Source organism: Lithobates pipiens, unplaced genomic scaffold (genome assembly GCF_037356315.1).
Source record: "Lithobates pipiens isolate NorthernLeopardFrog02 unplaced genomic scaffold, aLitPip1_a1.2 Scaffold_18, whole genome shotgun sequence".
NCBI classification, from domain to species: Eukaryota; Metazoa; Chordata; class Amphibia; order Anura; family Ranidae; genus Lithobates; species Lithobates pipiens.
The window spans coordinates 549,409,811-549,433,238 of record NW_027507758.1 but is presented as its reverse complement, the minus strand read 5'-3'; positions in this window follow the sequence as shown (position 1 = coordinate 549,433,238).

The following is a 23,428-nucleotide window of genomic DNA, read 5'->3' as shown; positions in this document are numbered from 1 at the left end:
ACTAAGGACTTATTCACAAGTGCAGCATGCACTGCGGCTCCTTTAAAAAATGATCCAAGTGAGTTTGACAGGTGGTGAGGAGGCAATATGTTGCCTCCTCACCACCTGATTCAAACCCAAGAATAACGTGCAATGCACGTGATTGCAACACGGTAGTACTGCAATTAGAGGCTTAAATCAGGTGTTAGGAAGTGACACTGCGCCCGGTAATCTTTGACTTCTCCCATGTTGTTCAGGTAGATCTCCACCTCTTTAAGGCTGTCTACCCCTGCTTTACTGGGTGTTTGCATACAATGAGAAGAAAAGTCTTGTAGCACTGGGACTGTGGGGTCAATATCCATGTGAAAACTATAGGGGCACTCGGAGTCATGTTTTGTCTGGTGAATGGTATTTTTAAAGCAGATTGGAGGCACTTTTGATTATATGGACATTTATGCATGTTGATTATATGCACTGGTACATATGTCACTGTAGCGGCCATAACCCTTTGCAGGGCAGCCTTTTGGGCTTACCGGTTACCTCCACTTGGCTTGTTCTTCCATGTCTAGGGGTTCCCAGGGTTGGTACCCAATAACTTTGGACACTGACACCAATAAAGTCCTTTTGAAAGGTTTTTATTTGCAGGGGTAACATCCAACAACACAGTCTTGTATGGGAACAGAGGGCAAGGGTGAAAGAACTCAGGCACCTTGAACTGCAAATATCGCAAAGTCTCTAGTACCACCCAGAGAGTAGCCACTCGCAGCTGGACACTTCAAGGCTGAACAAATCTCTAGTCAGAGATAATGGCAATCACACTTCGACTCAGAACTTGTGAAATCTCTGACCTTGAACAAGTTGTAAATGAAAGTCAACAGGAACCTTTTTTCTCAGTACCTGGAACGTTCTCTGTCTCCTTGACAGTACTGGAAAAAGCATGGATTCATCAATGTCCTTCACAACTCAGTAACCAGGCACTTCTCAGGATGCCAGCTTGTTGGCCCTCCTCCGAAGAGTCCTCCCCCGGTCACTTGCACAAGCTGTGGTGCCCCTCCAAGCCGAGAGCACACCCTGACGCCTTGAATCCGCCCTCAGTTCCTGCGCCTCGGACCAGCTGGTTCCGAGACTCGGGAACAGACGGATCCTACCCCAGACCAGGCGGGTCTATTGGGGTTAACCAACCGAAGCATGTTGTGGAGCGAAAAAATCTCTCCCGTGACTGGGACCACCTACCTAACTACCCCAGAGTCCTTGTAACTTGCAGAAAACACTGAAAAACTGAAGACACAGAGAAGTTTTTTTTCTTTTCTGCAAAAATTTTCCGACACCTTCAGAACGGCCGGGGGTTTGTGACCAACCCATCACATCCTCCGCACAACATCCCGAGGGCCTCAACTTCCCCGATGTTGCACAGGACAAACTGCCCCTGCGGCAGCAACCGAATGTCTGTATCTGTGATCACTGTACTGGACATCTATTCATTCACTGGACCCCTCACTGTAGGCATCCTGGGTCCAGGTGCTGGCTGCATGTGCGAAGATTGGTGCATTTTTCAAACTTTCAACAGCATCCCAGTAACATCCAACAACACAGTCTCGTATGGGAACAGAGGGCAAGGGTGAAAAAACTCAAAAACTCAGGCACCTTGAACTGCAAATATCACAAAGTTTCTAGTACCACCCAGAGAGTAGCCACTCGCAGCTGGGCACTTCAAGGCTGAACAAATCTCTAGCCAGAGATAATGGCAATCAGCGCTTTGACTCAGAACTTGTGAAATCTCTGACCTTGAACAAGTTGTAACTGAAAGTGAACAGGAACCTTTTTTCTCAGTACCTGGAATGTTCTCTGTCTCTTTGACAGTACTGGAAAAAGTGTGGATTCGTCAATGTCCTTCTCAACTCAGTAACCAGGTACTTCTTAGGATGCCAGCTTATTGGCCCTCCTCCGAAGAGTCCTGCCCTGGTCACTTGCACGAGCTGCAGTGCCCCTCCAAGCCGAGAGCACAACCGGACGCCTTGAATCCTCCCTCAGTTACTGTGCCTCGGACCAGCCGGTTCCGAGACTCAGGAACAGACTGATCCTTACCCCAGACCAGGCGGGTCTATTGGGGTTAACCAACTGAAGCATGTTGCGGAGCGACGAACGCTCCCGTCACCGAGACCCCTCGCGGGGCTACCCCGGTCCAGAATCAGGAACAGAAGTGAAAGTGAAGGGAAAAACACTGCGCTACTGCAACAAACTCAGTGGCTATCACTCTAACATAAAAGTTAAAACAAGATATAAGATAAATAGTGTAGCACTAAAATAATAAACACAATTGATGTGAGTGAGCAAAAAAATCTGAAGAAAGTTTATAAATACTGAAGGAATGATCCCACAGTTATTGTGCACTACAAGGCAAATGAAACTATATTGCATTATTGTGCAATATAGTGCATAACAAAGCTGGATATCATAAACAATTATTGTGCAACATAGTAACAATAAGGCTGCATGTCATGAATGCTCAAGAGAAACTATTGTCAATTCGTCTCTGTAAATGTCCTCTTATTGTGATGAATGGAAAAGAGGCCAATCTTCTCATCCGAGATATAACAAGAGGAGAGGAAGGAACCAACAGCAGGCAATCTATTTGTCTGAAGCGTGTTCATATGAGGACCTTCTAAAAATATAAGATGGGTACTCTTACCAATAATGTTGGACCCACCTGTCGTATGACAGTGGGTCTAAAAAGGCTTATAATCCCCAAAGGTTATATTCTGGCCTTCAATAGGAAGGATCCTGGTGTGAAGTCCTCGTTTGACCGTCCCGGATCACAGATAGAGGTAAGTATTCCCAACAGCCACCATCCGGTGGTCTCCAAGTTCCATACGGATTATTTATACAGACTCCCAGCAGCCTTCAGGATCATCCTCCCTGAGATTGGCTAGGGCTGTATAAATATTCATGCTGCTATTTGTATTACTCCATACTTATGTTCCAGACGAATCTACTGTTCTCTGCAAAGCAGAGGAAGCAGTCAAACCAGCAGCAGTTAAAACACTGACCAAACCTAACGAATTATATGCAGATGCACTGATTACAGTGAGCAAAACTAAAGTTACCTAACACAGCAATTGCAGCCACAATGGCTACAGTGAGACTAAAGCTAAATTTACCCAACAACAAAAATGCAGCTCCGATGAACACAGTTCTCCACATGATTCAAAACTCGGACTGTCCGGTTGACTCCCGGATGGGTGGCAACTCTAGCTTGAGGTCTGTTACATAATTTTTCTCCAAGAATAATTCTCCCCAAAGCATGTTCGACTGCCTTGATCCTGAGGTTTTGTTGTATATGTTATGCTGTATTCTATATCATTTTTATTTTCAACTGCATTGATGTTTTCAAGGTAGGAAAATTGTACAAAATGCTTATTCATGCTCATAAAAGTCAGTTTTACAAAAGAAATATTGATTTATCCTTTGTGGAAGGTAGACAAAGAGTACCATGATTTTCTGATGACTGGCATTCGAAAAATATGCCATTTCTATACAAATAATAAACAATGCATAGCTACATTCTTTACAAGTGATTTGAACATGCATTGTCTATAGCTGAACTCAATGTACCAATGATGGTTAATAGGCATATTTCAGATTATTTATTTTCTTGATCATACATCACGGGACACAGGAGCTTCATTACATAGTGGGTTATATAGGCACCTCTGGTGATTGGACACTGGTTGACCCCAATTAAGGAGAATTCCTCCCCTATATAACCCCTCCCATCTGGGAGGCACCTCAGTTTTTTCGCCAGTGTCTATGGTGATGGTCACGTAAAAACTTTAGCTCTATGCAGGTCCCTGCGAGGGTCGAAGGGCTACAACAAACCGGATCCATACCTCGGGCCGATATTTGACTCCCAAGATGGTATGGTACCCGGGCCTCGTCAGCCGAAGAAGCGAGGTTTTGCCTGTAAGTCCTCTCCATTGGAAAACTGGGCTCTGGGAAAACCAGACTTGGTGTACTGTTTATACAGAGCGCACGAAAGTTTCTGGCAGAGCTTTCTACATGGCCCAGGTGGGAGGTTCTTCCGAGAAGGAACCCCAGATAAACCTGAAGGTTGGCTAACAATACCCGCCGTGATGGGTGAAGGCTGGAATTTGTCTGGTTCAGCAATTCCTGCGGCGAGGACAGGTAAGGGAAGTTATCCTGTATATTTAATTATATGAATGGATTTCTTCATTGTGAGTAGTTGATGTCTTACCTGGGTTCCACCACTAGAGGGAGTAAGAGCAGCCTGATGCATACTTACATGCCTTTCAATACACACGCTCAGTGAAGCCTGGTTCTCTAGCTGACTCACGTCTCCATTGCAGTCCCTGCCACAAACGAATGTAAACAGGGGTCACACGCAGTTCAGGGGTCCCACGCAGCTCCATTTTTGGGTTCTCCTCCCCCCCCTGGATTCCGCGGTCCTCGTGCACGCGCGCGGGCGCGCTCCCGGCCTAATGGAGGAGGGGGGATGTGGTTGTGAGCCGTGCACGTCAGTGTGCACGGCGCTGTACTGCGCAGGCGCCAGGCGGCAGTTTTAAAAGCCCAGAGCGTCAGGGGGCTGTAATTGGAGACACAGGAGCTGTGGGCAGTAAGCATCCGTGGGGATTGGATCCAGGCAAACCTTAGACACCTACTCAGCATCAGGTTGTGCAATTTAAGCATATATATTATTGTGAGACTTTAAGCACAACAGTGATTGCACCTGTACTAGTACCTCTGCTTTGTAGCCTAGTACTATGTCTCCTCGTAAGAGGGTCTCAGGGGGAGGTAGCAAAGGCACTGGTAAATCACCGCCTAGGTCCAGGGGTTCCAAAAGTGCCTGTAAGTTACCATTCCCCCCCTGCAAGACTGGAGCCAGCCTCTCAAGACGAGTCAGTGCCCCTGTCGGGTTTTGCAGCCTCTCCTAATGTCGCAGCCCCGGTTTATGTCACTGAGGACTCCCTTAGGGCTACATTGGAGGGTTTTGAAGGGAGAATCATGAATTTTTTTTCTGCTTCCCTAAAAGATAGCAGGAAAAGGGGTAGATCCCCTCCCTCTGCTGAAATCCCTCTCTCAGATGAATCTTCTGAAAATGAGGAGGGATACCTATCTTTGGATAGGGATCATGAGCAGTCGGATGAGTCAGAGGAAGAGGAGATAGTCCCCTCCTCCCAGGCGCTCAGAAAACAGGTGCAGTATTATACTGAATTGGTGCGTACCACATTCAGAATGCCTGCTGCTGAAGTCGCTACGTCCTCTGTTTCTTCCCTGGGAGTCAGGAAAGCCCCACAGACTGCCTGTTCCTTCCCAATTCATCCCTTAATGGATAAATTGATGTATGAGGATTGGGGACATCCCGATAAACTGTTTGCTCCTCCTAAAAGGTTTTCTATGCATTATCCTGTGGAGGAAAGTTTCACCAAGAAGTGGGGGGTCCCATCTGTCGATGCGGCTGTTTCTTGTGTGAATAAGAACCTAACTTGTCCATTGGATAATGCGCAGGTATTCAAGGATCCAGCTGATAAAAAGCTGGAAACCTTATTAAAAGCCTCCTTTTCCATGGCTGGCACTGTGGTGCAACCTACAGTCGCAGCCGTGGGGTTGTGTCAGTTCCTTAAGGAACAGGTTAAACAGATGCTTGGGCTCCTTCCCAGTGAGGAAGTAGAAAATTATACAGAATTGCCTCACATTCTGTGTTTCATAATTGATGCGATTTTGGATTCCGTCCAACAAGCATCACGTTTGTCTCTCATGTTGGTTCACATGCGAAGGGCCCTATGGCTAAAGAATTGGGCAGCTGAGCTGTCATGCAAGAAGCATTTGGCTGGGTTCCCGTTTAAAGGGGAGCGTTTGTTTGGAGAAGAATTAGATAAGTTCGTCCAAAATATTTCAGGGGGTAAATCTACTCTCCTTCCAGTCAAAAAGAGCAAGCGTCCTTCATTCAGGCGTGCTCTCTCTCCCAAAGCATCAAGCTCTAAACAGTGGCGACGGCCTTCTTAGTCCTCCTCTACTAGAAAGGCTCAAGGCCGAGCCCAGGGACAGAAAAAGACTTGGGGGCGAAAGCCTGCCAAGCAGAGCCCAAAAACGTCCTTGTGAAGGGGAGCCCCTGCTCGGCAGAGTGGGGGGAATGCTCCTGCAGTTTGCAGGCACCTGGCGGGAAGAGATCCAGGACAAGTGGGTGATCTCTTCAGTATCTCTGGCCTACAAGCTAGAGTTTCAGGAGATTCCACCTTCTCGTTTCCTAAGGTCAAGGATCCCCAGGGATCCAGTAAAGCAAAAACCGCTATTTCTGGCCTTAGATCAGTTACTATCCCAGGGTGTGATAGTAGAAGTGAACCCGAAAGATCAGGGTTCAGGGTTTTACTCAAATCTCTTCACCGTTCCAAAGCCAAATGGAAATGTCAGACCTATCCTGGATCTGAAGGATCTGAACCGGTTTTTAAACATCCGGTCCTTCCGAATGCAGTCAATCCGCACTGTAGTCTCCTCCCTGCAAGGGGGAGAATTCATGGCATCAATAGATATCAAGGATGCATATCTCCATGTGCCAATTTTTCCCGCACACCAAAAATTTCTAAGGTGCGCGGTAGAGCGGCGCCATTTTCAATTTGTGGCCTTGCCGTTCGGGCTTGCTACATCCCCTCGAGTCTTCACAAAGATTCTGGACCCTCTCTTAGCAAACTTAAGAGCTCAGGGCATAGCCGTCATGGCTTATCTAGACGACTTGCTTCTCATGGAGAAAACTGCAGCGTTCCTAAGTCGCAGCGTCACCAAAACGCTAGAACATCTAGAACGCCTAGGTTGGATCATAAACCTAGAAAAGTCGTCCCTACAACCGACTACCAGGTTGGAATACCTAGGTATGATCATCGACACCGCTCAGAGCAGGGTGTTTCTCCCAAGGCTAAAAGCCTTGGCCATTTGGGATCTGGTGCGCCTGATTCTGGGCAGAAAATCTTCCTCCATTCGGTTGTGCATGAGACTGTTAGGGAAGATGGTCGCCTCCTTCGAGGCCGTCCCATTCGCCCAGTTCCACTCAAGGCCTCTGCAAGGATGCATCCTTGCGGCTTGGAACCGGAAGCCCCAATCTCTGGATCTTCCTATGCGTCTATCCCCAGGGACACGCAAGAGTCTTATCTGGTGGTTACAAACCAAGAATTTGCTGAAGGGCAAAACTTTTCTTCCTCTCTCATGGAAGATTATCACAACAGATGCCAGCCTGACAGGCTGGGGAGCTGTATTGGAGGAAACATGCTCGCAGGGGAAATGGTCTGCGACCATGAAGAAGTCACATGATGTAACGCGTAGGGAGTGGCCAGAGGACGAACCGGAAGTAGAGTAAGACGGCATTACACCCTCTTCCTGATTGTGTTTGTTTTTTGCAATCAAAATGTGAGAGTCTTTACTGCTTCTTAATAAATTTGCCTGCCGTTTTTTAAACTACTACACTATGGAAGTCTCCTGTTTTTCTCTCTCCCCCTCCTCTCTCTTATTTTGAGCCATACAGTGTGGAATAGAAGTGAATATCCATATTATCCATATTACCTATTCTATAAGCTGGGACTGGCACTCTAGTGGCGGAATTGTATCACTACATCCCTCCTTTGGATTTCCTGATGGCTATTATTTATGAATGAAATAAGAGAATCCTGGAGTTTGTTTGATTTGCTTATTCACTTCGTTTGAAGGTGAGAGTTCTGGGAGCCTTGAGTAGCGGACATTCTATCATTATTCTATCATTGATCCCTTCTCCATTTTTTATATTTTTATCTGTGCTGTTTTATGGACTATATTTTTATCCGTGCTGTTTTATGGACTATATTTTTCACGGCATTATATGTATGCTCATATTTATATTAGTTTGAATTTGTGTATTTTATTTGAGTGGCACGATTTGCGCAGGATCCACCCCTTTATATCCACTAACGGGATTTGATTTTCCGTTTTTTTAGTTTGTAGCGCGACAATTCTCTTTCTTTTTTCCACAGGACATGGTGCAACCCTGATCTCTGTAAAGAGCCGGGCTCTTTAACCATGTGATCGGCTGTGTCCAATCACAGCTGGTCCCATGTAAACATGGAGATGCCGGTAATTGGCGCTCCTTGCCTCACACTGACAGAGTGTGTGGTGAGGAGAGCCGATCAGAGGCATCTCCTCACAAGAGACATCTACGCAAGTAATCAGGGCACTGATCATTAGTGCCCTCATTACAATAGTGCCACCAGTGCCACAAATCAGTGCCAGCGATGAGTGCCCACCAGTACCAACAATCAGTGCCCACCAGTGCCACAAATCAGTGCCCATTAGTGATGCCAGTCCGTGTTGTCTATCAGTCTCGCCTATCAGTGCTGCCCATCAGTGCCCATCACTGCTATCCATCAATGCTCATAGGTGCCACCCATCAATGCCCATCAGTACCTCCTATTCGTGCCGCCTATCAGTGCGCACAAGTGCTGCCTATCAGTGCCATCTATCAGTGCCACCTATTAGTGGCCATCAGTGCCACCTATTAGTGCCCATTAGTGCCGCCTATCAGTGCACATCAGTGACACATATCTGTGCCACCTATTAGTGCCCATAAGTACGGCATATTAGTGCCTCCTCATCATTGCCACCTAATCAGTGCCCATAAGTGCCACCTTATCAGTGACCATAAGTTGCACATCAATGCCCACCACTTCAGTCTATGAGTGCCCATCAGTGCCACCTCATCACCGCACATCAGTGAAGGAGAAAATTTACTTAATTACAAAATTTAGTGACAGAAACTAAGTAAAAACTATTTTTTTTTCACATTTTTTGGTCTTTTTTTTTTTTAAGTAAAAAATAAAAAACCCAGAAGTAAAGAAATACCACCAAAAGAAAGCTCTATTTGTGTGAAGGAAAATGATAAAAATGTAATCTGGGTACAGTGTAGCATGACCGCGCAATTGTCATTCAAATTGCGACATCGCTGAAAGCTGGAAATGGCCTGGGCTAGTGGTTAAACATGAAAAAGAAAATTGGTTATTGCACACATCCTTGGGTAAATAAATAGACCCGACTGACTGGGTGCCAGAAAGAGGTGATAGATAAATGTTTAAAACTTTATTTTAAAAATAGTTGCACAGCATTCTGCTCTATATAATATTTTATATTTTTTTCCAGTTTAAACAGAACTCCATCACACATATTTCCAGCCATTGTATGGCGGAACTCCATTCTACCACCTCTAATTCTCTCCCCTGAACTCATTCTACAGTTAGCTGCTTATGATATGAACTAATATTTGCACTTAACCACCCCTAATGGGAGCCCACTTGGGGTTCCAGGGGTAAGGACTCAAGCTTTGGACTTAAAAGAGAAGTATGGGTTTGGGGGTTATTGCAGTTTTATACTTACCTAGGTGGATGCAGCATCTGTCTGATGCTGCATCTGTCCCTCTGTGTCTCTACACTGAGAACCGAGCCATTGAACACCACGACTGGCTCAGTTCTCTTGGCTCCATGAGAAGAGAGCTGCTGCCTGTCAATCAGCAGCTCCTGCTTTGCTCCTCCATGCTCACTGGAGCGCTGAGCTGTGGAGGGGTGGGGAGCGGCCGTCTCAGCCTCTCAGTGGCTCACTGAGAGGCTGAGATGATTCAGACTCAATTTCGGCATGCCAGGAATGCTAACCAGCCAAACTGTCAAATCCCCAAATAGCTGGTGTCATAACTGATCACATGTGCAGCACCGTGGCAGTTGCAGGTCAAAGCAAGATGGCAGCTTCCTTGGCTGAAAAGGATAGGAGGGCGTAGTTCTGCTTAATGTTGGAGTGCTGCCTTAACGCCAGCTTTAGCCCACCTTGGGAGACACTAGCGAGTGCTCTCTCCAGGTTGCCTATTGCAGGTTTGTTTTTAAATTCTTTCAAAATGGTGGTTGCATATGTCAACAGAAAGCAGCCACCCAGGCCCCATCAGGAGAACAAGTACACTGGAATGCATATGACATTATGCATTTTTTTTTTTTTTTTTTACAGAAGTCTCTATATCAGACCAAAAAGATGGACAATTTAGGAGAAGAGAGGGGCAGCAGATTTGTTTCGAAATGAGGGACCAACTTTCTCAGACTATAGGAGAATGCTGATTGCTGGAAAAGAACAATCACTCTTCAGTCTTCCAACCAAACAGTGAACTTGGGTTCACTGTTGTCCTAAACTGACTCTGAATTAGCAGTCAGTCATTTATTTGGAAGATTATATAAACCATTGAAAATGATTGCAGAAGTTGGCCTGAAACCTTTCTATTGAACACTTTCTTTTTAGTTGTGGAGAAAGTGGGGAAAGTCCGAACCTCTGTCAAGTTTTTATGGCTGTCTATGTCCCCACTGGAGAAATTTCTCCTTGCTTTGTCTGACACAGATAGTGGTGAAAAACTGCTAACAATTCTAACCATTCCCTCTATTCAAAATCCTAAAACAGTATGGCTGGAGGTAGGGATGACACTTTTTCTTCAAGCCAAACCTGAACACTTTAGTGGCGCACAGCATTAAAGAATTGTAACAGACCTGGGACATCTTTGGGAACTCCAAAGAGAATTGTAATGCAGCAGCCATAGTGCCCCCTCGACCCCCCTCGCCCTCCTGTCAGGCTCTGTTCCAAGTTACATTCTTGTCTGAATAATGTGTCTGTGTTTCAGGTGGACTGAAACCCCGGTAAATCCTGGACAGGTGGCAAACCTAGCTTGAGGTCTGTTACATAATTTTTCTCCCAGAATAATCCTCCCCAAAGCTTGTTCGACTGCCTTGATCCTGAGGTTTTGTTGTATATGTTATGCTGTATTCTATATCATTTTTATTTTCAACTGCATTGATATTTTCAAGGTAGGAAAAATTTACAAAATGCTTATTCATGCTCATAAAAAGTCAGTTTTACAAAAAGAAATATTGATTTATCCTTTGAGGAAGGGAGACAAAGAGTACCATGATTGTATGATGACTGGCATTCGAAAAATATGCCATTCTGCCCAAACAATAAACACTGCATAACTACATTCTTTACAAGTGATCTGAACATACATTGTCTATAGCGGAACTTGATGTACCAATGATGGTGAATAGGCATATTTCAGATTATTTATTATACTTCAGCTACATTAAACATGAAAAAGAAAATTGGTTATTGCACACATCCTTGGGTAAATAAATAAACCCGACTGACTGGGTGTCAGAAACAAGTGATAGATGGTAAGTGTTCAAAACTTTATTTGAAAAATAGTTGCACCGCATTCTGCTTTATATAATATTTTGTATATTTTTTCCAGTTTAAACAGAACTCCAGACTGTAATTTAAAGGGGAATTTCATCCTGTTTCTGCCCCTTCTGTTTTTGCCTCTAGTGCTTGATGAAAAAATGGGCTTCAGAGTCAATCGCTGCTTCTGTATCCTATTGGGTGCACACCACTTCAACAGACACAGTTTTATCTGGTTAAGAAAATGTCTGCGCCCTTGTGCACACTGAAGGAACTCCCCTGCTATTGACAGTGTACTGTATGCCATTGTTGTGCTCTCTGTGTGAATGCAATGTTGTCTCTCGGGGGGAAGAACTGACTTGCTATGTTCTTTATTATATTAGATCACATATACCAAACACTAGGCCCGCCAGGCCTTGTCATGTGGCCATCACACATATATTTGCAGTGAAAACATGGCACAACTCAATTCCACCACCTCTACATCTCACCCCTGAACTCATTCTGCATAACGTACCAATGAACTCTGCACTCTATACACAGGGGAACCCCGGAACTCTGCACTCTGTACATAACACATTTTTTATCCCTGTACTCTGTACGTAACACATTCCTGAACCCTTCACTCTGTATGTAGCGCACCCCTGAACCCTGCACTCTGTGCATAACGCATTCCTGAACTCTGCACTCCATCTGTAGCATAATCCTGAACTTTGCACTCTGTACGTAACATGCTCCTGAACCCTGTACTCTGTATGTAGTGTACCCCAGATGCAACTCTGAGGCAACCATACTACTGATGTGGCCCAAGATCGAACTGAGTCTCCTGTCTTAGGTGATAATGCAAGCTGTATAATCCACTCATACAGGAAAATTAACTGGTATGGAAGGGGAGCTCAGACTAGTGTCTTCTGTTGTACAGTGTTATTTGGACTGTAAACACATATAATATACATATACCCATATAATGGGTATAGAAAAGAATCACCCCCCCCCCTTTTAAAATAATGTCATTTTGTTACTATGCTGCATGAAACAAAGACAGATACAATTTTTGTTTTATCCAGCTGTATTTACTCAGTGCAACTAACATCCAAGTGAAAGATGCAACTAACTCCAACTGAAAAAATAAAAAAACATTTCAAAAACAGAATCACTGAATCACTTGTACGTGCTTTCTGCTCTGCTCTGGGGCATGTGCCACCAGAGCCCCGCTCCCGCTGTGATTGGACACAGCGGGAGCCAATCGACTGGTTCGCTCCCACCAATCGTTCATAAGAGAGGCAGAACAGTAGTCTGCCTATGTAAACAAGGCAGATTGCCGTTCTGTGGGTGAGAAAAATTGAGATCTTGTGTTTCTGCTAAGCAGAAACATGGATCTCTGTTTTCCTCCAGTCACAACATTCCCCCCACAGTTAGAAACACTCTTTGATCGCTGATGTTAACCTCTTTCCTGCCAGTGCCATTTATAAAGTGACAGTGCATTTTTTTAAGCACTGATCACTGTATTGGTGGCACTGGTCCCGAAATCTGTGTCACTTAGTGTCAGATTTGTCCGCACAATGTCGCAGTCCCACTAAAAATCACTGATTGCCACCATTACTAGTAAAAACAATAAAAAAAAATCAATAAAAGTCCATAAATCTATCCCATAGTTTGTAGATGATATAACTTTTGTGCAAACCAAGCAATATACACTTATTGGGATTTTTTCTTTATACCCAAAACATGTAACAGAATACATATTGGCCTAAATTGATGAAGAAATTAGATTTTTTACATTTTTTTATTGGCTGTGTTTCATATTGTTTTAGTTTCAAAATGGTCTGTCTTTTTTTGTTTATAGCATAAAAAACAAAAATTGCAGAGGTGATCAAATACTAAAAGAAAGCTCTATTTGTGGGAAAAAAAGGTCATGAATTTTTATTGGGTACAGTGACGCACGACCGCGCAATTGTCAGTTAAAACAACACAGTGCATTATCGCAACAAATGGCCTGGTTAGATAGGGGGTAAAACCTTCTGGAGCGTTAGTGGTTAATTACAGCCTTTATTCTGTTGGAATATGTCTCTACCAACTTTGCACATCTAGTCTTTACAATATTTGCCCTCTCTTCTTTGCAGAACTGTTCAGTTAAATTTGACGGTGACCGTTTGTGGACTGCAGTCTTCAAAGTGGATGTAAACCCACTTTCATCCTTTCTAAACTACTGCAATATTGATTATCTATAAGCATATACATGCCTCCTGCATGTATACTTATCTTTCAAATGTCTCCCTTCTGTCTGCTATGAGACCCGAAAAACTGCAGATTCTGTGGGTGGGTCTGTTTTCCAGGGCTCAGTGGGTGGAGTCGTGATGTGAGTAGACTCCCCGCCCACCTCTACACTCCCCTTATCAACATGCATTTTCTCCTGTGTATTTCTTACACTGAACTTCTGCTATGATCACTAACATCCCGTCAAAACCCAGAAAAGTCCCCACATGATTTCAGCATGTCAAATCATGCTGAGGTGTGGATCAGCCAATACTTGCAGAGCTGCTGAAGAAAGGAGTGGGGGAGGAATTAAAAAAATAATGCATGTTTTAGGCTAGTGCATGAGATATGTAAATCACCTGTCAATCACAGCAAGGGGGAAGAACGGACAAAGTTTTCACAGATTGTCCGTTTTATTTCACTGAAAAAAGATATGAGGATTGCTCAGAGCTGGATTAACTCTTTGTGGCAGGACAAAAAATAAATAAATTTCGGTTTACATCCACTTTAAGTCATTCCACAGATTTTCAATGGGATTTAAAGAAGAGTTGCCATTAAAAAAAATAAAAATAAAAGTCAGCTGCTACAAATACTGCAGCTGCTGACTTTTAATAATCAGACACTTACCTGTTCCAGGGTCCAGCGATGCGGGAGATCGAAGCCCCACTCATCTCCCCCTCCGTTCGGCAGTGCCGGCATTGTAACTGTGGGCACCTGGCTGCACCTTCACTGCGCCGATGCACACCGTGATTGGCCGCTCAGTCATCTGGGACCTGTCACGTGTCCCAGATGATTGACAAGAGGGAGGGGACAGAGCTGAGCCCTTCCTCCGAGGGGAAGTGATGTCACCAGCCCAGGCACTGAAGGAGGCAGACTACGAGGGACCCCCTAGCAACAGCCATTTAGAGGTGAATAAAAAAAAAAATCCAAATGTTTATTTTATTTATTTTTTAGGAAAATTCATGCATTTTTTTGGTGTGCAACACCACTTTAAGTCTTGGCTCTGACTAGGCCATGCAAGGACATTCACCTTTTTCCTCCTTCAACCCCTGTGTGGTCATATGTGATGTGTGTTTTGGGTCATTGTCATGTTGGAAGGTAAACCTTCTTCCCATTGGCAACTTTCTGGCAGAGGGCAGGAGATTTTCCTCAAGAATTTGATAGTATTTTTCCCCATCCCCATCTGCTTTACCCTGTATGGATTTTTTTTGTACTTACCGCTGAAGGTACATCTATAACAAGAAAATAAAGTGCTGGTAATGTAATAAAAGTTTACTAAGTAATTGTTTTCCTGTTCTGCTGTAATAAAACAAATAATAAGCTGATGCAGCGACACCTTAGACTAGCTGAGTACATGGAATTATGATACCGCTAGCACATCTGTACATCGTGCTGCGGATGTCGCACATATATGCACATACTATACTGCTCTAACATTTGCTCAGCACAGAGCTTCGCTAATTAAAAGAATAAAAAAAAAGAAAAGAAAAAAAAAGCTCCATATGACACAACAGTACAGCAAAGCCCCAGAGTGCCCCCACACTGCGAATATGCCATCACGATCTTGCCAGGATTTTAGGCTCGCACAGTACGTGGGTGTACAGGAAATACATATCACTTGTCTCTGTGTCAGTGAATCTGTCAGTTTTATGCATCTATCATAGGAACACAAAGACACACAGACCCAGATTGTTAATTACAAGCCATTCAATGTCTTCATCAAACATACTTTCATTTAAAGATCCTGGAAAACTGAATGACAACTTGGTAGGAATTCAATGATCATTACTGTCATCAAGCTGCAGTGCATTTTTATTGAGCTCTTACTTTGAATTATTATCTATTTTACCATTAAGATTTTTTATGAAACTTTTTACTGCTATATTTCATGTGTGATATTATAGATATATTGACTTTTACATTGTGTCCAATGTGAAATGTGTCCAGTTAGTCAGACTAGGATGTTGTTCTGTTTATCTCTTAGCCCTTGTACACACGGTCGGACATTCTGACAACAAAATCTTTTTTCCGATGGATTTTGTCCAAAACTGGTGTTGCATACACACGGTCGGACAAAGTTGTCGGAAAATCCGATCGTTTGGAACGTGATGACGTTAGTTCGTTATGACGGAACTACGTTCGGGCTAGTAGCCAGTAGCTTTGGTCTCCTAATTTGATCTGAGCATGCGTGGAACTTTGTCCGATCGGAATTCTCTACAAACGATCGGATCATGTTGTCGGAAAATTTTATATCCAGCTTTCAAACTTTGTTGGTCGGACATTCAGATGGAAAAAGTCAGATGGAGCCCACACGCGGTCAGATTATCCGACAACACGGTCCGATCAGACATTTTCCGTCTGAATTTCCGACTGTGTGTACAAGGGCTAAGGAATATTACAGGATGATGAGTCAAGAGTTGCCATAACATGTGAAAATGTTATGATGTTATGTGCAGTCTAGATAGTTAGGGGTGTTCAGCCATTTCCCCATCAATCATTTTTTGTTTGGTGGGGGTGCATTTGGTAAAAATGCACTTAAAAAATAATGTAAATATTTGTACAGCAGATGCCTATATTTTTCTATGTAATTTATTGTACTAACTGCCCACATATGGGGTATGCTCCATGGTCCTGTACATATGTTATTTCACTTCTTCCCCTTTCCAGGTTTGTGGGATACTCCTTGTATATTTTCTACAGGTATTTTGGTAGGTGCCGATGCCCAAAGCCAATAAGGACATGGCTTGTTTTGGCGGTGGGGGTGGATGTAGCACCCTCCTAGGTAGGTGCTAAAAGAGAGTATTGTTTTTGGTCTTTCTGCTTACCAGGAAGATGGTTAGGTAAAACAGTGTGCTCCCAGCCTACCAGGGAGCAGAATCTATTGGTTAGGTCTGCTCATTTGTACTCAGGTGCAGCTCATCTTGTTCTAACTGTCCACCACTGGTCCAGTAGGGAGGCATATTGGACAGTGGGAGTGGACCTGGCAAATGAGTGTACAGGCTTTGTTACAGCCTGGGCAATTGGCAGAAGAAAAGTGCTGCATTGCATTGTGGGTACTGTAAGGCCAGAGTACATGTGCTCAGAGTTAGTTGAGCCGAAGAACAGAGCCCAGGAGGAAGAGGGGTGGTTGCCCTCTTCTCTGCAGAGGCTGTGCAGGGGGCCGACCTAGGGGCCTAGAGTGCCAGAGAGAAGCTGAACCCAAAGGTCCTGTAAAGCTGACTGACACCGGGAAGGATCTGATTCTGCCTACTGTGAGTACAGATTTGTGTCTTTGGACCTGTCGAGTGAGGGCTGCCCCCTTTAGCTACAAGAGTCAGTGGATGGGTGTCAGTAAAGGGGATGCTAGAGAGTATCTTGAAGATAATTTAGTGCATCAAGTCTGCTGCTAGTGAGAGCAAGTAGACTTTACCCTTCCATACATGTGGCTGTATGGTCAAAGCACTGTGACTGCTTATACTAGTAATCTGGTGAGGCCAAGGGAGAGTTGTCCTCATCCCTTGTGAATAGTTCTTGTTTGAGTATCCCACTCATCCGTTCTCCCATCCAAGTTCCACATAAATTAAAAAAAACAAATACCTTGGACTGGTCTTTGAGTAATGAGCAAACGGGAGTAAGGGGTGGAACAAGTAGGAGCCAACAACAACAGCGGGAATCCCTAACAACACAGTGGGAAAATCCTTAGCAACCAAATGGGAATCCCCCTAGCAACAGTGAAAACCCTCAGCAACCAAGCGTGAACCCTCTGCACCTAAGTGGGAACCCTCTGTACCTAAGTGGGAACCATTGGCAACCAGCTGCAGGTAACCAGGGAGAGACCTATGAAGCCAACACTCCGCAAGCCCTACGGGGGCAGTGCTACACTGGGATGTTTCCCTGGTTTAAAAGGAACATTATTTAAGTTGAATGTTTTTCCTTCTATTTACTTTAAATGCTTCTGATAAAAAATCCCTACCTCCTTTCTCAAGAGAATAAAAAGAGAATTCATCTCTTTCTATGGTCTCATAAATCACACAGGATAAGTAAAGCTGAAATTGCACCTAACTATAATAGAGGTATCTTGGAATGGTGTTGTCTCAAGCTGAAAAAAAAATAGACATGTGCACACTGAAATATTTTGTTTCGGAATTTAGTTTTCGTCCAAAAAATACATTTATTTAGTTACTCCCGAAATTAGTTTTTATTTATTTTGTTTTTCGTAAAAAATTGCATTCGTCCGAAAATCCAAATTAATTAAGGTCGAATCTGTCATCGAAGGCTTATGGTGTCTGTCGAATGTTCAAAGAAAATTGGACGGAGCAGCTAAACTGTATGACTCCGTATAGTTTAGCTGCTCCGTCTAATCTTCTTAGAACTTTCGACAGACACCATAAGCCAAAGATTCAACATTTGTATGTTTTTCGCTGCTTTGACGAATCTTTGTAGTTCATGTTGAATTTATATAGTTCAAACAGAAAATGGACTGGTGATAGGGATCACCGATCAGACAGTTAACAAGATAGGATATATAGAATCTCAATCTATAATATAGAATCTATAATAATAAATCCCCCCCTACCCCAACACGGCAGCCTATGAGGCTATCACAACACTAGCAACACTAGTATCGCTATCAAGTTCACAACACTTAGCCCTTGTACACTTGGTCGGAAAATCCGATGGAAAATGTCCGATCGGACCGTGTTGTCAGATAATCCGACAGTGTGTGGGCTCCATCGGACTATTTCCATCGGAATATCCAACCAACAAAGTTTGAGAGCTGGCTATAAAATTTTACGACAACATGATCCGATGCGCATCAGTTCTGATCATGTGTAGCCTAGTCCAACGGACAAGGTGCCACGCATGCTCAGAATAAATTCTGAGACGGAATCGCTCGGTCAGGAAAAACTACCGCTCGTAATCAATATAGCACATTCGTCATGCTGCAATGTTAAAAATTCTTTAATGCAGTGCATTCTCTTTTTCTTTAGAATGCTACAACAATGAAGTGGTTTTGCTGCTCATATTCACACACACTTCTCCCAAACGTATTTCTTTATTCTTTTTCTTCATTTCATAAATACAATATTTTAATTCGTCACATCTCGCAATCATTTTTTTGTTTTTGTTTTAAATTTTGTGGTTGGGTTTTTTAATCAACATCTCCTTTTTTGACAGTTTGCTCATCTTCAAAACTTTTTTGGCGTGTTTTGTGTGTCAACTTACCACAACACCATTATTATCTTTTTATTTTATTGTTTTCTTTTTTAATCTCGAGGAGGTTGTTTGGTGTTGGTGCCCCTTGTTATTAATTTGACTTTGTATTTTTGAAATGTACCTGCCTACTCACAAATAAACTGTCCTTTTTGAAGTAAAACACATAGGCAAGTATTTCTTGAACCAAAAAAAACCTTTATTTTGGTGTCAGCAACAAATAAAGAGGGAGGCAGCGCTGGAGAAACTGGGGAGATTAGCGAAGCCTTTGGCCCTCACACAAGAGGTGTTGCCCCTCCTCCATTTGCTGGAGTTTACAGGCAGCCAAGGCGGCAAAGGCCTCTTGATATGTGGGGGTGGATTTGAGGGCAGCTGAAGCCTCTCCAATGATCTTCAGAGCCGACTCCTCCACATTCCCCCCCTTTCTGGCCCTTTTGGGTGTAAGGCGGAGGGGAGGGACTTGCGATTGAGTCAGGCTCCTACACCTGCCCACCACGTGGCTGCCGTTTACCCCTGCCTCCTCCTGGCTGCCACATTCCACAGCCACCTCCTGGCTGCTGCATTCCACACCCTACTCCTGGCTGAGGTCTTCCTGTGTATGAAAAAGGGACATAGTTTTAGTTTTAGGTTCATCAAACACACACAATTTTCAGCTCAAGACTGTTGCAAATTGTTGCAAAAAACTATCATTCTGAGCCTAGCATTTTTCATTCTTGGCCCAAATGTTTTGGCCACTACTGTCTATTGATATGTGAAACACTTTCTAACATCAGCAATTAGTGAGCAACAATCAAGTTAACATCATTAATTTTTACGCCAAAAATATGTAGAACAATACTATACCTGGCTCAAGCTGGGCTCCTCCAATTCTTCCTGTCTGGAAGGCCCAGGTTGGGGCGTCGGAAGACTCAGCAGGTGTGGAATGTAGCATAGAAGGACGCGGGAAGGAAGGGTAGAGAGGGATTCCCTGACCTCAGCCTGGTCTGACAGGAAATGCATCCTCTCATAATACCACAGCCTAGGGACATAAACTTCATCTGTTGCTGCTCCAGTTTGCATGGACTCCAGCACCTTCCTGCGTTCCCTCAGATATGTACTCCTCAGGCCACCAATTTTCGTTCTTAAATAGTTGATGTCTGCCCTGGGGACCACCAGCTTCACAAACTCAACCAGTTTCTCCATCGCTGCCTTCCTCTTTAATTTGTTACTGTAGTGGGGATGTGTAGCTTGCCACAGACAGGACAGCTCCCTGTATTTGTCGATGAACAGGGGGAGAAAGCTATGGTCGTTAAACCCATCCATCTTGTCTGCAAGACACAACACAAGTCAAACCCTAATGTCAGGCTAAACTCTCCTAACCTTGTCCCAATACAGGTCTTAATCTAGAAGCAGTATAGGCTAGTGATGTACCAAGTTAAAATTGTATCTCTGTTTGCATCATCGGCGTGTCAGCTTCTCCCTCTGCTCACAGATTGTACGTACGACACATGCATGTTGCGTTTTTTATACTGTTCGCATGCGTGAAACTCTGCCCGCCCCTGGCGTTTTTTCTAGACTATTCCCCGCCCCTTCTCTTTCGGCACAGTGGGGAGAGCACATGGCGGAGACACAGCAGGGGCATGCTAATTCCACTAACAAGGAGGAGGACGAGGAAAGCCCGAGCCTGAAACGCCACAATCCCGGAGGAGAAGATTTAAGGCCCCAAATATGTCTTTTGTAGAGATGTTGGAGATGGTGGACATATTGAAGAGGAACGACTATGATGGGAAGTATGGACCTTACCCAAACCCAAATATCAGAAAGGCCAAGATCATGACTAAAGTTGTGAAGAGTCTTCAGAAGAATTTTGGGGTACGACGATCCAAGGATCAACTGAGAAAGCGCTGGTCAGACCTGAAACTGAGGAAGCACTATCAGTACAGAAGGATCAAGTGAGTTCTTCAAAAAAGTAAGTAGTTGTGTGTTCATATTATTATTATTGCTTGCATACTGCTCCATGTGCTTTTATTTAATGTTGTACAGTTTAAAATGGCCACTTTCATGTTCATGGGTTCAATCGATTGTAATAAACATCGTTCATTAGCCCACTCCAAAAACAATGTTTTGCCAACTTGCACTTGACTACATTTGTTCACACAACAGGTAAGTATTTCAGCTTCAGAAAGTGTCAAAAATAATGTTTTCACCTTTGAACTCTGCCAAAAAACACAATTGTATGACACTTCCAAGCAATGTTTCATATTCCTATTTCTGCCCTCAAATATCTGTGTGCTAAGTATTCCTTTTTTATATTCTCATAGGGGAGAGGAGACTCGGGACGTCTGAGGACACCAGGGACCCCACACCTCCCAAAGAAGGGGAAATACCAAAAGCACAAGCAAAGGAGGAAGATGAAGGAGAGATTGTAGAGATTGGTGAGATTGTCACCACAACAGGTGAGTGTCGGAGACCACAGCTTCAGGTAAGCTAATCAATGTATGGCTGCATATTTATAATATATGGTGTGTTTTTTCTGGTTTCTTTTTAGGTGATGTGGATGTTGTGGAAGAAGAATCGCATTTTACCAGTGAAAGTGCCCAGATCATCATTGCGGAGATAATGGGGTGCAATCGCGATTTAGAGAATATCCAGAAAAACATCAATGATGTTCAACAAAAAATGAAGAACATCATTGATATTTTAGGGAGAGTCTAAAACACCCCAAACTAGCTAGAATCCATTTTAAATTTTCAAAAACACTTTTATATTTTTAGAAAAGCCAAATTTGGAAGATGCACACGGTGTGTCAACATGTGCTATCTCCCATCATGGGGGATCAATGTACGCGTTTTGTGGGTACAACCCCTTCCTTGCTACTAAAGTGGCTGAGATAAAGGGGTTGCACCCCCAAAACATGTACATTGATACCCCATGATGGGAGATAGCACATGTTGACATTAGGCATGGGAACAGGAGGAAACTGGCCACTTTTTGGTTCTCAATTTGTGTGCATCTTCCAAATTTGGCTTTTCCAGTGGTGTCACCCCATGTGATGAAGGCAATATCAGCACAGTTTGTACATACTCATGTCTGATATTGTCTTCACTTTTCAAAGTTAAACTTTATAAGTTCCTGTGTTCTGTATGTTGTGCTTTGATACATGCCTGTTTACACAAAAACTGCAAGTTATAAAAATGTTACCCAAAATAATGTTTTATATACACCAAACATGTTGGTTTGTTGTAAAACCCTTTTCTAAACGCACATGTGAATGTGCTTTGAGTAAAAAGTTAAATTATCAACAATGTGTGGCTTCCTTTTTCAATGCGCAAAAGCAGTATTTGTAGTAAAGTTGTTGTTTTCTGTGACAATAGGTGTCATTTACTAAAGGCAAATCTACTTTGCACTCCAAGTGCAGTTTCAGGTGCACTTTTGCAGTGCACTTGTAGTGCATAGTGGATTTGCCTTTAGTAAATAACACCCACAGTGATGTTTAAATTTCCACGCTATTTTCATGACCCCACATATTTCTGCCATGGTGCTGAAAATGATCAATATTTTTGTCAGTAATGCACTACATACATTATCAACAAAAACAAGGTGTGTGTGTAACAGACCCACAACATAATAAGATTATCTGAAGAAGAGACTGTCCCCTCATCTCGCTCTCAAATTGGGTTTGCACTGTTGTAGAAAAAGGCCCAAAAAACCCCAAATAAAACCTAGGAGACACCTAAAACAAAGCCAAGCAGTAAATGAAAACAAAGATTATTGGAGTTTCAAAGAAAAATGTATTAAAAAATGCCTCTCAGACATTTTCTGTCATATCAATGGCCCCCCTACCCACAAAGTACTCCACATATCTGGATCTGACCTCATGGGAGCTTTGGGGGGGGGGGGGGGGGGCAAGCCAGGATGAGCAGCTTCAAGGGCCGTGAGGTTGACATTTTCCGGCAAGTCTGCATCAGGCCATACTTTCAAAAAATTGTGCAGAACGCAGCAGGCAAGCACAATATGATTTCGTTTATATCCCGCCATGTGGATTGGAGTCAAAAATAGGCCGAACCGGCTGGTCATTATCCCGAAAGTGTTCTCCACTACTCTTCTGGCTCTGGCCAGCCGCACATTAAAGATCCTCTGATCCGGGGGTGAGGGTCCTCATTGGGAAAGGCCGCATCAGATGATTTGCCAGAGCAAACGCCTCATCCACGACGAAAACAAAGGGGAGTCCTTCCACATTCTCCTCTGGAGGTGGCAAGCCCAGACTGCCACTCTGGAGATGCCAGTAGAACTCTGTCCGCGCGAACACTCCACCATCCGACATACGTCACTGACACCACAGCCAACATCACGATAGTATTATACCCCTTGTAATTATAATAGTAGGACCCCGAGTTGGGGGATGGGATGATGCGGACGTGTTTCCCATCAATTGCACCTCCACAATTGGGAAAGTCCCAACGGCTGGCAAAGTGGGAGGCCACAGTCTGCCATTCCTGTGGCGTTGAAGGAAACTGTGGAGTCAAACAAGAAAAAAAAATTTGTCATTTTGCACATCAACATTGCAAGCAGCTTAGAGAAAAAATTTTTTGGAAATGAGTATTTAAAGCCAAAAGTATAAGATCCCCTTATCAGATCCCCCCCCCCCCATCTGATGGCCCATTGCAAAAACGAGGGGGGGGGATGTTTTGGACAAGTAACCAACTTCACTTCATTGAGAGCCGAATGCAGAAATAATGTGTGATACTTTGGCCAGCCCCTCCTTACTTACACTATTGGCAGCCCACTGGACAGG